Source organism: Pantherophis guttatus, chromosome 2, assembly GCF_059756535.1.
Source record: "Pantherophis guttatus breed Tessera chromosome 2, ASM5975653v1, whole genome shotgun sequence".
Classification (NCBI taxonomy): Eukaryota; Metazoa; Chordata; class Lepidosauria; order Squamata; family Colubridae; genus Pantherophis; species Pantherophis guttatus.
Window position 1 is genome coordinate 22,342,455 of NC_142064.1, and position 19,970 is coordinate 22,362,424.

Below are 19,970 nucleotides of genomic sequence, written 5' to 3' on the forward strand. Positions count from 1 at the left end.
AGTTATCTGGGTTAGGTCAAGTTGTTCTGAACATTTTGACTTACATACCGTTTTTAATGAAGAGCAGTGGAAGAATCAGTTTGAAAAAGCGACAGAGAAAACCCAATTGGCACATGCCAAGATATATCCAGGCAATTTGGGGATAACATTTGAATTATTCTTTTTCCGCAACCTGTGACTCATGAATCACGTGCAGCTCATGTGTTTTCTATACTTTAGTCTATTGGAACTTCATAGGCAGAAGGAAATTGAACAAAACTTCCGGAAGATTTTATTTATTTATTTTATTTATTTTATTTTATTTGTATACCGCCCTTCTCAACAGGACTCAGGGCGGTGAACAGCCATGGTAAAAGATAACATATAAAATTTAAAAGCAGTTTAAAAGACATTAAATAATTTTGGCCATCAATTTAAAACAACCCAGTTAAAACCAATTACAAATTAAAACCGAAAGGATGGGATCCAGCCAGCCCGGCTAGATGAAATAGATGTGTTTTCAGGGCCCGACGAAAAGTCCGAAGGTCTGGTATCATGTGTATCTCTGGGGGTAGGTCGTTCCAGAGGGCAGGTGCCGCCACAGAGAAGGCTCTCCCCCTGGGGGTCGCCAGCCGACATTGTCTGGCCGATGGCACCCTGAGGAGGCCGTCTCTGTGCGAGTGAACTGGCTGGTGGGAGGCTATTGGCAGCAGAAGGCAATCTCGTAAATACCCCGGCCCTAAGCCATGGAGCGCTTTAAAGATGGCCACCAACACCTTGAAGCGCACCCAGAAGACCACAGGAAGCCAGTGCAGGAGAGGTGTCACATGGGAGCGCCCCATTGCTCCCATAATCCCCAACGTGGCCACATTCTGAACCAACTGGAGCCTCCGGGTGCACCCCAAGGGGAGCCCCATGTAGAGAGCATTGCAGTAGTCCAGGCGGGAAGTGACGAGTGCCTGAATGACCGTGCATAGGGAGTCCCGATCTAGAAAGGGATGCAACTGGTGTATCAGGCGGACCTGATAAAAAGCCCCCCTGGCCACGGCCGTCATATGCTCTTCTAAAGACAGCCGTGTATCCAGGAGGATGCCCAAGTTGCAAGTCCTTTCCGTGGGGGCCAATGATTTGCCCCCAATAACCAGCGATGGCACCAGCTGGCTATATCGGGATGCCGGAAGCCACAGCCACTCGGTCTTGGAGGGGTTGAGTCAGAGCCTATTTCTCCCCATCCAAGCCCACACAGCCTCCAGGCACCGGGACATCACTTCAAGGGCATTGTTGGGGTGGCCTGGAGCGGAGATGTACAGATGTCATCAGTGTACTGATGGAACTCCACCCCAAAGCCACGGGTGATCTCACCCAGCGGCTTTACATAAATGTTGAACAGAAGGGGTGAGAGGACCGACCCTTGTGGCACCCCACAAACAAGGCACCTCGGGGTCGACCACTGCCCCCCTGCCAACACAGATTGCAACCGGTCAGAGAGGTAGGAGGAGAACCACTGCAAAACAGTTCCCCCCACCCCCAACCCCTCCAACCGGTGCAACATGATACATGGTCGATGGTATCAAAAGCCGCTGAGAGATCTAACAGGACCAAGATAGAGGAACAACCCCTATCCCGAGCCCTCCAGAGATCATCCACCAACGCAACCAATGCCGTTTCTGTGCTGTGCCCAGGCCTGAAGCCAGACTGGAATGGATCTAGATAGACAGTTTCATCCAGGTACTGTGGAAGCTGCCGCGCCACCACACTCTCAACAAACCTCGCAATAAAATGAAGGTTGGAGACTGGACAATAATTAGCCAAAACAGCCGGATCCAGAGAGGGCTTCTTGAGGAGGGGCCTCACCACCGCTTCTTTCAAGGCAGCCGGTAGGACACCCTCGCTCAAGGAAGCGTTAATAATCCTCTGGAGCCAGCCTCGTGTAACCTCCCGGGAAGCCAGCATCAACCAGGAGGGACATGGGTCCAATAAACATGTGGTTGCATTCAGCTGTCCCAGAATCCTGTCCACATCCTCGGGAGCCATAGGATCAAACTCCTCCCAGATAACACTCTCAAGACCTGCCTCAGTCGTCCCGTCTGGACTTACCCAGTCAGAGGCCAGGCCTTCCCGAATCTGAGCGATCTTGTCATGCAGATACTGCACAAAATCCTCAGCTCGACTCTATATGCAGCTAATTGTTCAGGTTGTATTTGAAAATTCAATGTAGCATTTGAAATTTTGGTTTTTTCATGTTGCCCTGCTTCAGGAATAACCTGAAGAAACTGGAATTCAGCCTCCGGTCTTCTATGTAATTTTATCTTTAAAAATTGATCAGTCTTGGAGGACCTCACAACATGGACTCAGTATTGTTGAAACTGTTCTGATGACATAATGCTGGCACTGGTTATGGGTAGGAAGGGAAAAAAAGAAGAATGGCTGGAACGGACATGAGGAATTCAGGAGACAGGGTTATGTGCTGGGTTATTACTTCCTCCTGTCATACCTATTTGTATTTTGGCCAAATGACAACTGTTGGCTAAGAACCACGAAGTTCTACTTCAGCCCGAAATACCTGTATGTTTCAAGGGGCCATAAAAGGGACAATGATTATCTTGTCTAACAAAAACCGGAGAAATGTAAGTCTGGCTTCTGTCGAAATCAGAGACCGTTTCCCATGGAGAAGTAATATAAATAAATATGACAGGTTGACTTAAATCAATTTATTCAAATATATACACTAGGTTTAGAGCATCTTAACATTTCTACTATTGTCTCTCTGCTATGTGTTTCCGGCAGTCATGGAATGAGAAGAAACAGCAGGTTGAAGGACTGGGGGAAGGTGCAGATACTTACAGAAAAGATAAATATGGAAAGACTGTGGCCAATGTCTGTTGAATCCCAGAACTGGAGCAGAGAAGAAAAAGTAGATATAAAAGAGAATAGCAATAGCAATAGCATTTAGACTTGTATACTGCTTCACAGTGCTTTACAGCCCTCTCTAAGTAATTTGCAGAGTCAACATATTGCCCCCAACAATCTGAGTTGAGGTAAAGACTTTGGGTCCAATGCAGTGGTGGGTTGCTACCGGTTTGCCCCAGATCATGCAATCAGTTTGCCCCGGATCATGGGAGGCTCCACCCACTCACCTGGGTGCTTCTGCGCATGCGCAGAAGTGTTGCATGAGTGCGCGAGAGCCCATGAGCAAACCGGTAGCAACGGGTTTTGAAACCCACTACTGGTCCAATGCAACACCCTGGTTGGAAGCCCTTCCTGTTTTTAGCCCTTGATTGAGACAGCAGTTAGGTTTCTGCAAAATGGGATGTAAACTCTAGATGTTCAGAATAAAAGTCTGAACTAATGTTATAGATCAGGGGTGTCAAACTTGCATCGTCACAGAGTCATCATGTGACGTATTGCGATTTCCACCCCCTCCTTTGCTAAACTGGGCATGGGTGTGGCCAGTGCATGACGCATCTGGCCCCGGGCCGCAAGTTTGACACCCCCAGTTATATATGCATCTAAAATACAAAAATCACCATGCAGCACTTAGATTTATATACCACTTCACAGTGCTTTACAGCCCTCTCTAAGCACTTTACAGAGTCAGCCTATTGCCCCCAACAATCTGGGTCCTCTTTCATTCTTACCTTCGAAGGATGAAAGGATGAAACTTGAGCCAGTGGGAATCCAATGGCTGAGCTGCAGGACACCGGCAGTCAATAGAAGTAGTTTGCAATAATGTATTCTAACATTTTCTAGGAAAAAACACCAAGGAAGTCTGTGGGATAGCTATTGGAGGCTATGGATCCACTGTTAAACTGCTCTTACTATAAGAATTTTCAGTTGGAATTTGCTTTCCTGGAACTAAAATCTATTATTCTGTTCCATATTGTAAGGAAGACAAATGATCACTTTATTTTGTGGGACTGGGGAAGAGGAATATGGCTTTTTCATGTGTTTGTACAAAAGGAAGGAAGATATGCTACCAGGGTAGTATACAAATGTACAGGTAAAATGTATGGATGCACACTTTGGTACTGACATTTCAGATGTGTGAATGGGCTTTTTGGAGTTATCCCTTAGATTATTTATTCATTAAATGTATTTGCTGTCCATCTCGCTTCAAAGCAACTCTGGGTTGCTTACAGCATAAAAACATTAAAACAATCAAAGATACCATATTTTTCGGAGTATAAGATGCTCCAAAGTATAAAGACACACTTTAATTTTGGGGGAGGAAAGTAAGAAAAAAAATTCTGCCTCTGCCTACCAGCATCCATTGGTATTTATCTGGTTAGCGTCCTGTCAGTGTGTGAGAGAGTTGAGGGCTGTTTGGAAACTGAAACAATATTTGCTGTGTGAGCAACAAGGAAGGAGACAGCAAGGAGCCTGGGTGTGGCTTAGCTCAACTGTTCTAAAGCTGCATGCTGTGCTGATCTCTGAAACTAAAACAAACTGAAACTCCTCTCCTCTGCTTGTGTTTTGCTTGTATTTACTACCACGTTGGAAAACCTGCTTTTGATATTGTATATTTACTTCATGTGTTATATTATATATAAAGAGAAGTTATTGAATCCTGCTGAATCAGTTACCTGTGTGTGCTTTCTGGATGTGTTTGCTGCTGCAAACTCTGACAGTCCTTGGAGCAAATAGCAAACAGTCAGGTCAGCTTCGGCACATTATTGCAGCCTGATTCAGCACGAACAGCTGATTGGTGGGTGGATGGGCCTCCCAGAATACCCCCAATCAGCTGTTCCAGGCTGCAGGGATTGCCACAGACCATCGCCTCCTCCGTGCCTCACGTTTTTGGCTAAATTCGATGTTTCATCCCCTTTTAGGGGAAAAAAAAGTGTGTCTTATACTCCGAAAAATACAGTAAATATTCCTGACACAACAAAATGAAAAGAAACCATTAAAGTAAAATCAGAGTAACAAGTCTAAGGATGGTGTTGGATTGGGTGTGGTGGTGAGAGTTGGGGTGGCACAATTAATCAACCACCTCCAGTGTGATATTCCCTCATTGGGACTCCAAGACATCTGGCAGAGACAGGTCTTAAGTCTCTTGTGGAAGATCAGAAAGGTGGGACCCAATCTCACCTCCAGTGGGTAAGATGTTCCAAAGGGCAGAAGCCAAGGCAGAGAAGGCTCTTCTCCGGGACAATGCCAGCTGAAATGCCTTGACTGACAGAATCCACAGTATACTCCCTCTGTCAGTGTGGGTACGACAGACCAGTCCCATTGGGATGAGATGGTTCATCAAAGTAACCTGGACCTGTGCCATGCGGATTAAGATCCAATATTTGCGTATTTTATTACTTTCACAGATCAGATTAAGATAAGCAGGCAAATGTTGGCAAGACCAATAGGCAAATGTTTGAATAACATCATTTTTACAATGATTGGAGTTGTAACCACAATATATCTAAAAGCGGGGATGTGCCAAATGTAATTACAGAAGCAAGTGGCTTATGTGCTTTTTAACCAATCTTACATTTTTTCAACTGCTGGTCGTCAAGATTGTAGAGATAATGTTTAAATGGTGGGAGCTGATGAAGAGGACAATTAATCCTATATTTATCTTTGGCACACAACACAAAGCCAGATCATGTCTTTGGCTCAACTCTCACATTTCCCTCCAATTCTTAAGAAAATTAAGCCCACAGTCTCAGGCTGGAAATGCTATAAAATTATCTTTCCATTGTGTAGCATTTCTTGATTTATGATGAAATCCAGTGCAATCTAGCAGATTTAACACAGCTGTGTGATCCTGGAAAGTATCATATTTGACCATTATTGTTTTTTCCCCGCACTGAGTTTTTATCCAAACCTATTTCGTACTATGGTAGGCAAACAGGCTAGTTTGATTCCATTAATCTCTCCTCACAGTTTCTTTATGCAAAGGAATAAATGCTACACTTGCAAGGGTTTGTACAGCTATACGCTGCAATGAAATGAAACATCATGCAGTCCAGTTGAAGACAAACTCAGAAGAAATTAATTAGCATAATATACAAAACAAAAATACTTTAGAAGCCAAGGAAGGGAAATTCTGTTTGTTTTCCTTTTAAGATGATTGTTACTAGCTTTTAATTTATCCCACAGTTTAAATTCCAAGCCAAGACCACAAACACTTGGCATTTCAAGAAAGTTCTGCAAGAATGGTCCCAACATATGGAAATTTAAAAGAAAATGTTTTTGCTCATAACAAGCAAAGATGGAACACAATCAGGACTGAAAGTATCTTCCAAACCAAAGAGAGCAATCTAATTGAATGGGTTCCATTCAATTGCACGCTTGGTTTGGAGTTATACTACCAGATACAACTGTAGTACATATTTGAGGGAAAATGTGATTCAGAGCACTTCCCCATCATTTTCTTCTGATTAGGAACAAATCAGAGGTTTACAGTTTTGATATATGTTTTAGCTAAGTGAAGATGGCTTGGCCACCAGAGTTGAGACCAAAATGAAAAGCTAAATGGTTGTAAAAGGTGGTTTCCACATACTTGTAGGCCATGAAGAAAGAGAAGATGGAAGCAGGTAGTCCATCTCTCAAGTTATCACTAAATAACTGAAAAATATTTGCTGATGGAGCAAAGCAAAGAGATCAGTGCAGTGGAATGAGGTAGCAAAACAAAAACTAAACAAAAACAAACCAAGGTTAAAAGAATGCTGATTCTTAAATAAGGTTGAGTCACCAGCCAAGAGTTGTCCACCATGACTAGTTCAATCCAGAAGCCTTCCTAGAAAACCACCAAGGCAGAATTGGCTCCAATTGGAAGTCACTGCAGAAGCTGAAGTGTATCTTACAATGTTACTTGAGGAAGGATGTTCTACTTACTCAAATAATTTATCATGGTAATCAGTGAATGGTGAAATAATAAGAGGGTTAGGGAGGCATGGCATGAATGCTTTAGAAAAAATACATATATACATGAGAAAGCATCCTACTGTTTCCTACTATTGTTTGCAAGAACATTTTCCACAGACTTAACATTGCAATCAATTTTTGCCAAACTTGGCAATGATGGATGCTTTGAAAGGATCAAGATATTTGAGGTTGGTGTGTATGTGATTTCAGTTTCTGAAATGATCATATCACAAAGGCCCATCCTCTGATAGGCAACAACAGAGATATACTACCGTATTTTTCAGAGTATAAGATGCACTGGAGTATAAGACTCCAATTCCCCAGTTGCGGCCCTTTCTGGATCGGGACTCCTTACGCACAGTCACTCAGGCGCTTGTCACTTCCCGCCTGGACTACTGCAATGCTCTCTACATGGGGCTCCCCTTGAGGAGCACCCGGAGGCTCCAACTGGTGCAGAATGCGGCCGCGCGGGGGATTAAGGGAGCAAGAGGGCGCTCCCATGTGATGCCTCTCCTGCGTGAGCTGCATTGGCTTCCAGTGGTCTTCCGGGTGCGCTTCAAGGTGTTGGTCACCACCTTTAAAGCACTCCATGGCATCAGACCCGGGTATTTGCGAGACCGCCTTCTGCCGCCGATAGCCTCCCACCGACCAATACGCTCCCACAGAGAGGGACTCCTCAGGGTGCCGTCAGCCAGGCAATGTCGGCTGGCGACCCCCAGGGGGAGGGCCTTCTCTGTGGCAGCACCTGCCCTCTGGAACGATTTGCCCCCGGAGATACGAAGGATACCAGATCTCCGGGCCTTTCGCCGTGCCCTAAAAACTTTTCTTTTCCATCAAGCAGGGCTGGCGTGAAACCCCCCCCCCCTTTTAGCTCTTTTTAGCTTTTTAGCTTTTTAAGTGTAAATTGGGTTTTAATTGGATTGTTTTAAATTGTGGGCCAAAGCTGTATAATTCTTTTAATTGATTTTAAATTTTGTATTGGTATGTTTTTTATCCTTGGCTGTGCACCGCCCTGAGTCCAATAGGAGAAGGGTGGTATATAAATTGAATAAATAAATATAATAATAATAAGATGCACCTTAGTTTTTGGGGAGGAAAATAAGAAAAAAGCTGATTGGCAGGTGGATCGGCCTCCCGAAATACCCCCAATCAGCTGTTCCCAGAGGTGAATTTTACCAACAGGTTCCTTGGTTGTGAGCTCTGTGCCTTGCTTTTTTTGGCTTTTTTTTCTTGCTTCTGAAAGCCTCTCAAACAGAGCTTCAGAAAAAAAGCCTCTGAAGTTGTGTTTGGGGGCTTCTTTTCCGAAGCTTCTTTTCTGATGCTTTTTTCAGCCTCTGAAACCTCTGTTTGAGAAGCTGGGCGGGGCTACATTCAGAGTATAAGATGCACCCAGATTTTCACCCTCTTTTTTGGAGGAAAAAGGTGTGTCTTATACTCCCAAAAATACGGTAGTTTATGAAGATTGTCCTTTATGCCACAGTTCCATCTATATATGAACTTATATGAATTGGGTTTTAAAATTGAATGGCAGGTTCGGATTCCAATTGCAAACTGAAGCATGGAGGGATGGACCTTATTTAGTTTGCGTTTCATCCAAATTTGGAACCCTATTCACACACTTCACTTACATGGTTGGGTAAAGGGAAGCTTTTAGATTGATCTGCAGTTCGCAGTGGAACTAGATTGGTCTGCAGTGGAAGTTTGTTAGAAACTGGATCTAGCCCAATAACTCAAAGACATAGCCCAATTCTTTTCAGTAGTTTTATTGTTGATCTGTTGGTACTGGAGGTCACTGACCTTGTACCTTTCTCTTTCAGGTATACATCTGGAATCAATTGTGGAACATGTGGTTGGACCTTTTGTACCCAGGAGGAGGGGCCAAGAGGTAAGGAGTGGTTACAGGGATTATGGGATATGTGGTTAGTTAACCCTTGAAGGACCGGGTGGTCAGGGAGATGTAGTAGTTAGGCATTTATCATGACAAAACCCCCTCTAAATGCCTAACTGGGTACCTGGGGCAATGTTTGCATACATACGGGAAATACACAAGTACAGACATGAATTACAAGCAAACACGCATTTTTGACATTAGGTAAGCATGTTGTTTATGTGGTAGGGGTTTAGTGAGAATATCTGCTGTTTGCTCCTCTGTGTCACAGTGTACTGCTCTAATGAAGCCTATCTCTGAAAACTGCCTGACGTGTTTGTATTTAATGTCAATGTGCCTAGAACGCTGACCTATGGCATCGGCCCTAGAGATCTCTATTGCTGCTTTGTTGTCTTCGTGGATAACTATTGGATATGAGGGTTCAGCCCAGATGTCGCAGAGCAGGTCATCGAACCATACTAAATTGTTTGCGGCCTTTGACAGGCAAACAAATTCTGCTTCCGTAGTTGATGTGGCCACCAGTTTTTGCTTCCCAGTGTACCAATGGATGGGGCAATTGTTGAGTAGTAGCACGTAGCCAGAGGTGCTTTTTCTGCAACCTATGTCCCCAGCCCAGTCAGCGTCAGCATAGCAGGTTAGCTTTGGTTTCTCGGATGTTTCTGGTTCTAGGCAGAGTAGGGCATCCGCACTGAATTTTAAGTATCTGAGTAGTCTTTTGATGGCGTTCCAGTGTGTTAACGTGGGCTTGCTTACATGCCTGGACAGTAGATTGACGGCTAAGGTGATGTCGGGCCTGGTCCAGTTGGATATGTACAGCAGTGACCCTATCGTTGATCTATACAATTTGTTGTCTGTGAAAGGTTCAGATTCCTCATACATGGTCTTCAGGAACTCAGGTTGCATGGGGGTCTCGCTGGGTTTTGCTTCGGACATGTTGCATTTGAACAGCAGCTCGATGATCTTTTCTCTCTGGGAGAGGCGGAAGCCCTTGTTGGTTTTTATCACTTGGACCCCTAGGTATCTGTCAATCTTTCCAAGTGACTTTAGGGAGAAGTGGCTACCCAGGTCAGTGGCGAACTTGTCACATCTGTCCTTGTGTTTGCTGATGTACAAGATGTCGTCCACGTAAACGAGCACACCCTCGAATGTGTTGTTTTCTCTCCTCGTAAAGAAACATTTGTCGGCTGAGGTGGCCTCGAAGCCCATGGATCTGAGGGCCTTGGCCAGGCAGTCATACCACCTTTTGCCTGACTGCTTGAGCCCGTACAGGCTTTTGTTCAGCAGCCAGGTTTGGTCCCCGCCTTTGTTGTACCCAGGCGGCGCTTTGACGTATATTTCTTTATCCAGCTCGGCGTGTAAGTACGCTGTTTGTACGTCGAACTGGAAGACGTCCAAGCCCAGGATGGTGGCCACCACCAGGGCGCTTTTGACGCTTTCCGCCCTGACGGTTGGCGAGTAGGTGTCTGTATAGTCTTCGGGGTATCTTTGGGCGAAGCCCTGCGCGACTAATCTTGCCTTGTATAGGACCTTGTTGTCCTCTAATGTCTTAACCCTGAACACCCATTTGGTTCCTATTGGTTTTTTGTCCTCTGGAACTTGGGCAGGTGAGTATACCTGGAGGTTCCTTAGGCTTTCCATCTCCTTCTCCATGGCAGACATCCATTTTTCTTTTTCTTCCTGGGGGAGCCCAAGGATGTCTTCATATGAGCTGGGCGTGAAATGGGTGTTGTGGATGGTCATAACGTAGTCCTCTAACTTCTTTGGTAGCTTGTTTCTGGTTTCTCTGATTGGCCTGCTGGGGGTTGGCTCGGTTTCCTGCATGTTGTCTGCCTCATTGTCCGTCAGGTCATCTATCTTCAGTGAAGGGTGCCCTTCTTTCCAACCTTTGACGCTTGCCTTGCGATGGTTGGCTTTGTGCCTTGTGACCTCTCTGACCTCCCTTTCCCCTTGGTCATGCTCGACCGTGACCCTATTGGTTGGGAGGTCATTGGAGTGTACCCTCGACCAGTTTGCGTTTTCGTGGAAACTGGCTGATCTGGAAACTACAAAACGGTTATTGTTGTCGACAAATCTGTAGCCCTTTGTGCCCGGTTCGTAACCCACGAACCTTAACCTTTTTGATAATTTCTCCCCTTTTCTTCTTAGCTGCCTGGGAATGTGGACATCAGCTGGGGCGCCGAATATGTGTAAGTGAGCAATGTTGGGCTTTCTGTTGTATAGCATCTCGTATGGCGTCTTATTGATAGAGCTTGACCACAGTCTATTCAGGGTGTAATTGGCGTAGTGTAATGCCTCTGACCAGAAATGCTGCCCCATCCCTGCATCCTCCAGGGCGCATCTCATCATGGTTTGCAACACCCCGTTCTTTCTCTCTGAGACTCCATTTTGGAAGGGGGAGAAAGGTGAAGAGGTGTAATGCGCTATGCCCTGCTCCCTCAGCCACCTTGTGAATTCTTTGGCCATGAACTCTGAGCCCCTATCAGTTATTATCTGCCTTATTCTCATGTTGTGTTGCATGTCTACTCTCCTGTGGAATTCTTTAAACCTTTGGAATACTTCATTTTTGTGTCTGAGGGAGTAGACATACCCGTATCTGGTGTAGTCATCCACAATCGTGAGGAAGAACCGCTTCCTATGTCCTACAGAGGGTCTCATTGGCCCTACCAAGTCCATATGCACCAGTTGAAAGGGGTATTCCGTGGTTCGTTTGGATCCCCTGGGGATGGCCTTAACCTTGATCTTAGAATGCTTACAAACTGAACACTCCAAGTAGTTTTCGCAGTTCTTTACTTTGAGACCCTCGGTACATTCCGTCATTTTCTTTACAATGGGGAAGCTTATGTGTCCCAGTCTCCTGTGGAGGAGGTGGGCGCAGTTATCATGTAATGGCTTGCCGATAGATACAGACTTGTTTGTCTTCTCATGGCTACTTCCTGCCTCCTGCTGCACCCCCTCTGTTTCTGGATACTTATCTATCCTGTGGTTTGTGCTGGTATCAATGCCTTCTTCCTCCCTTGCGTTGGGTGTGAAGTAGGGAAGTCCCTCGTGTATGGTTACCTTTCCTATCTCTTTCCCTTGCTTGATCAAGTGTGCCTTTCCATCTTTAAATTTTATTTCTATATTTGTGTCTCGTGTTAGCCTTGTGATGGCTAGCACATTGTGGGGAATCTCTGGTATGTACAGTACTTCTTTTAAGTCCCCTACCTGTGTGATGTGTACGTTTCCTTTCCCCACTACTCTGACCTTGCTTTGGTTTGCCACCTTTATTTCTGAGTCTATTTTTGTGAGTGAGTCTAGCAGCTCTGGATTACAGGTAGTGTGACTTGTGGCCCCTGAATCTAGAAGCCATGAGTTTCTCTCTATCTTATGTTTGTCATTTTGGTCATCGTGCCTGATCCCGTACATGGAGCCAGAGCTACTCTCCCTGGAGTGGTCTCTGCGCTCGTGGTGTTTCCTGGGGTTGGGTGACCATCCTTGCCCCCTTTCCTTTGGGTACCTGCATTCAGGTGACCTTCCCCCTCTACTGTCGTGCTGTCCCCTGTCCCTATGGTTCCTGGGGCAATCCTTCTTTAAGTGGTTCCTCGATCCACAAGAATAACATTCTGAGGTATCCCTGGCCCTATCCTGGAAATCCACCCTCTTTGTGGGTCTAGGGTCCCCTTTGGCTAGTTGGCGTTCCCTCCTCAGGGTGTCCTCTGCAACGAGCTGACTGGTCAGTGAGCCTAGTGTGAGGTATTGCAAGCTGAGGCTATTTAGTTGGGTCATGAAGATGTCCCAGCTGCTATCAAGAGAGTTTATGATTATGCTTATCATGCTCTCTTCAGTGATGATTTCCCCCCTCTGCATGAGTTCTGTCCTTGCAGCATTCATCTTTAAGATGTGCTCACTCATGGGGACCCCTGCCTTATGCTTGGTGGAGTGGAACTCCCTAGATAGTCTAGTGGTGGTGGCTCTGCTTTGGCTATAAAACAGGTTACATAGTTTTTGCATAATATCATAAACAGTTAGATTGTCCTCAATAGATGGATACATAGCAGATGGAATGGAGGTTAACATGATGCAAAATGCCCTGTGATGAATGCAGTCAATTTCCAGTGACCAGGGCTTTTGGGGAGGTTTGTTAGCTAGGAACAGTGCATTCTCTCTCATGAGAGCAACTCTTAATTGTTGGCTCCATTCTATAATATTACCCCCATCTAACTGCAGTTTTGGCAAATTGGCATAATTTGCCCCAGAAATGTTAGTAAGGTTACTTACTGGGGGGAGCTGTCCATGGTCCAAGTTGTGATTAAACTCACAATAAGGCTTTGGGATGTCTGTGGCCATTCTGTACTTGCTTGGATCTATGTAACTTGCTTCTCTTATTACAGGCAGGTACTGGGCATGCGCGAAGCTCATTCCGCGCTGGAGTCCATCGGGTGAGGTTCCTGTTGCTGGAGCTCCCAGGCCTAGGCCTAGGCCTGTCGGTGGGAGGCTGGACCCGCCTCCGGTGGGTCCGAAGATCCCCCCTGAGGCTGGACACCACTGCTGGATGGCCGGATCCCCGGCGAAGAAGGGGAGAAGGTGAGGGGGCGACGCGGTCGCAAGTCGAGGACTTTCGCGGGTCGGCGGCGCGGCAGCAGCGGAGGTCGTAGGTTGAGGATTCCCTGCACCCAGCGGCTCGGCGGCAATGGCGGCGGCGGCGGCTGATCCTCCCTCGTGGTCGCTGGTCCCTGGTCGCGTGGACTGGCCTGATGGGTGTCGTGGCGTTGGTGAGTAGCCGGTTCTTCTCTTCTGCCTCGGGCCTCGCGTTGCCGGTGTAGCGGGTGGTGAGTTCGAGTTCTGCGGTTGATTTTTCCTGCAGGTGGGTGGTCTTTTGTGCCGGTTGTTGGTGCGCGCGGAGTTTTTTGTATGCTGTGACTCGGTTGCCTGGTCTCTGTTGGTTGTCCTGGCCTTCTTGTGCCCTCCAGGATTTTTCTTTGATTTGTTGAGTGCTGCAGGAGGCTCGAAAGCGGAGCCTAGGGCAGCGGTGATGGTCTCGATTGCCTTTTGCAATTCGAGATCGGTAGGCGTTTTTCTTTTTGTTATTGCGATCTCTTCGTGGTCGCTTTCAGAGCTGGGTTCTTCGTAGTCGCTTTCTGAGCCCCCCTCGTCTGTTTCGGGGTTCGGGCATTTTCGCGCCAAGGGATTCAAATCCTGGCTTCCCATTGGCTGGTGCTTGTCCCAAGATGGCCGCCGGGAAGGGGGCACGGAAATGGGTTCTGCCGGCTCAGGGTCATCGGGTTGGGGTGGCTTACCCTTTTTTGCTGGCTTTTCTTTCTCGGTGCTCTTTGGGGCCTCAATCGCTGCTTCTTGTTGCTCGAAGAGGCTTTGAAGGTCCGCGATGAGGTTTTCTTTGTCGCTGTTTCCCTCCATCAGTTTCAGGATGGAGAGTTTGAATTTTTTCATTTTCTGTGCTGTTTCTTCTTCCGGGGCGGTGATTTCCTTGGGTGGCCCCTCTTCATCTGATTGTGAGTCCAGGCTGGAGTCCTGTTTGCTTCCAGCTTCTGTCTCCTCCATGGCTGTGGCTTTGGTTGGAAGCTTCTCAGCCATCTTCTTGGTAAGAGCTCTGGTCTGTGCTCTGTTTGCTTCTTCAGGGTAGGTGTTGGGTTCAGTCATTGTCTGGAGTTATGGGCAACCATCCTCTGCTACCAATTTGTTAGAAACTGGATCTAGCCCAATAACTCAAAGACATAGCCCAATTCTTTTCAGTAGTTTTATTGTTGATCTGTTGGTACTGGAGGTCACTGACCTTGTACCTTTCTCTTTCAGGTATACATCTGGAATCAATTGTGGAACATGTGGTTGGACCTTTTGTACCCAGGAGGAGGGGCCAAGAGGTAAGGAGTGGTTACAGGGATTATGGGATATGTGGTTAGTTAACCCTTGAAGGACCGGGTGGTCAGGGAGATGTAGTAGTTAGGCATTTGTCATGACAAAGTTGAACCCAGCTTCTACAATTACATTGCTGCAATTTACTCTTTGGGAGGGGGGAGGGTCCCCAAATTTAGAAATAAGGAAGTGAATGGAAGTGAGAGGTCTCTGAAAAAAAAAAACTATTCCCATTCCCAACTTTAAGGCCTCCCAAGTTCCTCAAATTACACAAAACAGGCCAGAATATTTCAGCTTCAGCTTCAGACTAGCAGGTCCATGATTTACTGCAGCTCTGAATCTGTAGAAGTTGTCCAATCTGTTGTATGGGATTAGGACATATTTAGGAATAAAGCATTCTTAGAAGAGTCTAGATGGCGTTTAAGATCGATATGGGGTGACAAATACCCTTTTCTCACAACCAACACATTTGTGCATAACGACAATGCTTTCTCTTTTTCTCTTGCTTCTTTGTAAACCCATTTTCCATTACTACCATTTGTAGGAGACGAGCAGACTGATCCTGAGGGCGGGGTCAAATGTGTCATCAGTTTGGAGTTGCTATGCTCCCCCGAGAGACTCAAGCCCATGAATTCCGCTGGCACTAGCACCAATTTAATACCCATTAGTAGATCAGATTCTTGTGTCTAGCTTGCATGTAATAAACTTTTAGTGCTCAACTCAACTCAACTCCTGTTCCTGGTTACTTACGCCCAACATATTTTTTCCTAAATTCTCATTCACCTTTACATATGTGAAAATTTCTGAATCAAGGGCCTTAGATAAAAATTATATTTTTTTTCCTTTCTCCCTTGGGACAATTTAAGGCTGGATTAGCCATTACACATACCTTAGAGAAAAAAAATGTTTGTTTCATATGTCAGATATCTACCTGAGGGTAGGACACACCTGAGGGTAGGACAAGAAGCAATGGGTGAAAACTAATCAAGGAGAGAAGCAACTTAGATCTAAGGAGAAATTTTCTGACAGTTAAACAATTAATCAGTGGAACAACTTGCCTCCAGAAGTTGTGAATGCTCCAACACAGGAGGTTTTTAAGAAGATGTTGGATAACCATTTTTCTGAAGTGGTGTAGGGTTTCCTGTCTAAGAGGGGGTTGGACTAGAAGATCTCCAAGGTCCCTTCCAACTCTGTTATTTTGTTCTATTCTACCGCTTAGGAGTAGATTCTGTTCTCTAGAATTGCCTCTCCAGAATTTGGGTTATCCTATTTTCTTTTTGGTATCTTCAAAAGTTTTCTACCTGCCCATATGCTATAAAAGCTGTGTTGAATCTGCACAGTGAATATCTCATTCTCTGGCTACCAGTTTTATTTTTTTTTATCTTTCATGAAAGTCTTTGCTGAACAATTACTAATAAATGTTAAAATAAATATACAAGGGGCATTTTGCTAGACCAGAAACAACAGTCAAGGCGAAGAACATGCCTGTTGCTTTCTCAAATACCAAGTAACATGTGCTTTTCTGGAAATGCAGTTCAAACAACTCGGCATCCTCCTGTCAACATTTGTCAAATTCCACTTTCCCTATTGGCAACCCAGGACAATTCTTTAGATTGCTAAGTGATTTCTTGCCTCCAGCATCTGTGCCCTTCCCTTGGTGATTCACCAAAATTGGAAGATTAATGTTTGTATAAACAATCCAGAACATTTTAATTTGTTTGGCTTTTAACAGCTGGGGATAGGCAGACATAGTAATATTTCTGATCGTTTCCCCTTTAATGGGGAAAGCATAACAGGAGCATAACATTCCAAAATTTGGTTTTCCTTTGAAGGATTGTTAATGGTGCCTTCTCTGTTTAATTGATAAAAAGACAAGCAGAGCGTAAAAAAAATTAAGTCTCATATGCAGTCTGGTAGGCAAAATGTCAAGGACACTCATCCCATCATCCTATTGTGATAAAATTAGGCTTTTTTTTAAAAAAAATGAAATAACAAGGGGTCTTGGGATAATTTTTAATAAAGGCGGAAGCTTACCATATTCTTCCCAACCACAGTTTTAATAAGAATAGATCCACCCACCAAACACATAATAATAAACATTAGAAATGTTTCTATAGTATAGGAAGAAATGAATAGACAATTGACATAGACTTGGGATTTCAATTTTTTTTCCTATGAAGGAAAAGTCCATTTTTCCTTCTTTCAGCATGATAATTCCGGTGAGAAAAACACATAAATGGTTGTTGTTCATTCTGTTGTTATTGTGTTAGAGCAGGGGTGTCAAACTCACGGCCCGCGGGCCAGATGCGTCACGTGCTGGCCACCCCCACCCCCATTTTAGCGAAAGGAAAAAAAGTCACGATACATCACATGACGACAACGTGACGTCACAAGTTGGACACCCCTGTGTTAGAGTAATCCCTGTTTGGTCCTGAAATTGGACAGGTACACAGCTACTTCTTCAGTTCTTTTAGCAAGAACATTCAATTGACCCTTTCTTTAGTTTCAGAAGACTCAAAATTCTTCAATCTTTAGAAGACTTTCTGCTGCATCTTATTTTCTAGACATAGCCCTGGCCCAGTGACAGCTAACCTTTTCAGGACCGAGAGCCCAAAGCGCACGCCCAAACCCCCGAAATGCAATGCACGCACACACCCCACACGTGCCCTGCCCCTCGTGCATGAGTGGCAGAGACCCAAAGACCAGCTGGCTGGCGGGAGGCGCACACGCATGCACGATGGAGCTGAACTGGGGTGACAGCTCGTGTGCCGACAGAGAGGGCGCTGCGTGCCACCTCTGGCACGCATGCCACAGGTTCGCCATCATGGCCCTAGCATAACAATCTATTTTCTGTAGGACTCATTGAGAAACACTATCTGGCTATTCATTTGTCAAATCCCTGATTTTGGTTAGGCATAGATTTAAGACAAAACCATAATGACATATCATTTTATTGTAATCAGGCAAACAATCCCACAGCAATGGCATCATCAATCATATGGACTGGGTGCTTTATTGGAAAGACCACTCTATGGATGTGGCTGACCACTGTTCTACAGGGACAGAACTATATAAAATGATCTTGGGTATAGGAGCATTGAATAATATATTAATTTCATATAAAGATAATGAATTAGTTGAATTTTAGATATCAGATGATAAATGTAAAGAATTTATATATCTTTGGGGACAAAGAATGGGAAGGCTATGGAGTTTTATTGATTGATTGATTGATTGATTGATTGAAAAAAAACTATTTTATTTATTGAGAAAAATTATTTGGACTGACGAATTAGCCTGGCAGCCAAGTGTGCATATCTTGAGACAGTTTGCATGGCACAGATTGTGCTACTATTCTTGAACAATCCCCGGATTATTTTCAAATATCTATACTGAGAAAGCAAGTATGTGCCTGAAGACCAAATGGAGGTATGACAAGAAGGTGAAGAGAAATTAAATCAGAAAAATCAAAGATAAGTAACATTTTGCCGGAGTGTGGAGATGATGGTAATCTAGAAAAATTCATTGAACCTATTTTACTGCCATCATGCATTTCTAAGCCTTGTAATTCTTCTTCTGGATCAAGAAACTCATTCAAACTGGAACAGTAACTTGAACTGTCCCAGAATAACCCTTGGTGAGCATTTCTAATACATTCATAGAGGCCTTTCAGTATCCTCCTTCATCAGTAACCAAAGTCAGAGGGACAGATGAGCTCTGTTGTTATTGGTGATAGGTCAATTGTTTCCTTGGGTACTAAGGGCAGCTTTATGGCAGAATGGGCCAACTTACTGCAGCCAACTCCTAACAGCCAAGTCATCATGGCCAATTTGCCATGGTCAACTCACCATGGCCAACTTGCCTCAACTGATTTGCCAGGGAACAAATTGCCATGGCCAATTTACCACAGGATAACTCGCTGCAGGACAATTCAACAATTCAATTTAATTATTTAAAATAATTTTAATTTTTTTTAAATTTTTGTCATTCACATTTCATTTTGTTCCTCCTTTTGATTCCTTTCATTCATGATTCTGTTCCACCATTTCTTCGATGTTAGTGTAACTCTTGTCTTGTGGTGAGTTGTCCTGAGGCAAGTTGGCCATGGCTGGTTATCCTATGGTGAGATGGCCATGGAGATTTGGTCATCTGTCTCAATCTTGTAAGCCCCCCAGAGTTGCTTGTTTTGGATGAGCTGCTGTATAAATTATATGAATTAATACTCCTTGGCTTATTTGTTATGTTGTTAGATGCGTATTTCTTTTGTAGATCAATATCATTATATCTAAGGACCTCTCAAATGAAGATTATTCTGTGTGCTTCTTGCTTTGTAGATCTTCCAAGATCCACATCTACATCTACACCTGACTAGGTGGCTCAGTGGCTAAGACACTGAGCTTGTCAAACAGAAAGGTCGGCAGTTCGGCAGTTCGAATCCCTAGTACAGGTCTCCTGCGTGAGCAGGGGGTTGGACTAGATGACTTCCAAGGTCCCTTCCAACTCTGTTACTGTTTATCCACCTTAGTTTAAAAAATCATGTTAGGGAGACACACATCTTGAGGCCCTAGGGCAGGGGTGGGCAAATGTGGCCCTTTTACAACCTGTGGACTTCAACTCCCAGAATTCCTTGAAGTCCACAGGTCATAAAGGGGCCATATTTGCCCACCCCTGCCCTAGGGATACAAATGCCACCCCCATCAATGTTTATGGTAGAACAACAAAATTATTAAATATATAGGAAGTAATCATGTGAATGTTAATACTGTATATGAGCTTCCAACTTCCAAAAACCAGTTGGCTGGGTTTTTTTTACATTTTTTTCTTTATTTTTACGTTTTCTCCTAATTTTCAAAAGTCATGCTTGGTTAATTGTTTTAAAGAAAATATTTTATCTTGCCTAAATCTCCAGTCCTAGATTATCTATTTTCTTTTATTGTATTGATGAGAAAATCAATACTTTTTAAAGCTGCTATGACCAATGTAGAAATTCAAGAGACGTAATTTTTCCTCTGAGCAAAAGAAAACATAATAAACTTTCTGTCATGTTAAGACAGCATGGTAATGGAACGAGTAACATGAGTGTTATATAAACTGTATAACTTATCTTTAAATATTTTGATTTACATTATATTTAGACAGGGCACATTGCCAATCAAGCTTACTGCTATTGTTATTCTAAAAAAAAATACAATAGAGATCAGATAACTCTTTGGATCTAAGTAAAGAAGCATAACTGAAAAACTCTTAACTGTTGTATTGTTAACATAAACACCACATCACATCTTGTTTTATTAAGTTTGCTGGAAATCTGCAAAGAAGTCATTTATTTCAGCTTTTTGGTTAAAATCAAGTGTATTATCCAAGTGAAGTAATCTGGAATGGAGTGGGGTTT

At 44.3% G+C, this 19,970-nt stretch overlaps 1 long non-coding RNA gene across 1 annotated transcript; it reads left to right on the top strand.

The window, feature by feature from the left end:
- The first annotated feature begins 8,585 nt into the window (after nt 1-8,585).
- Nucleotides 8,586-14,621, top strand: LOC148115045 (uncharacterized). Its single transcript, XR_015731875.1, has 3 exons — nt 8,586-8,725; nt 13,099-13,479; nt 14,519-14,621. It is a non-coding gene; the product is annotated as an uncharacterized LOC148115045 (long non-coding RNA).
- The last annotated feature ends 5,349 nt before the right edge of the window (nt 14,622-19,970 follow it).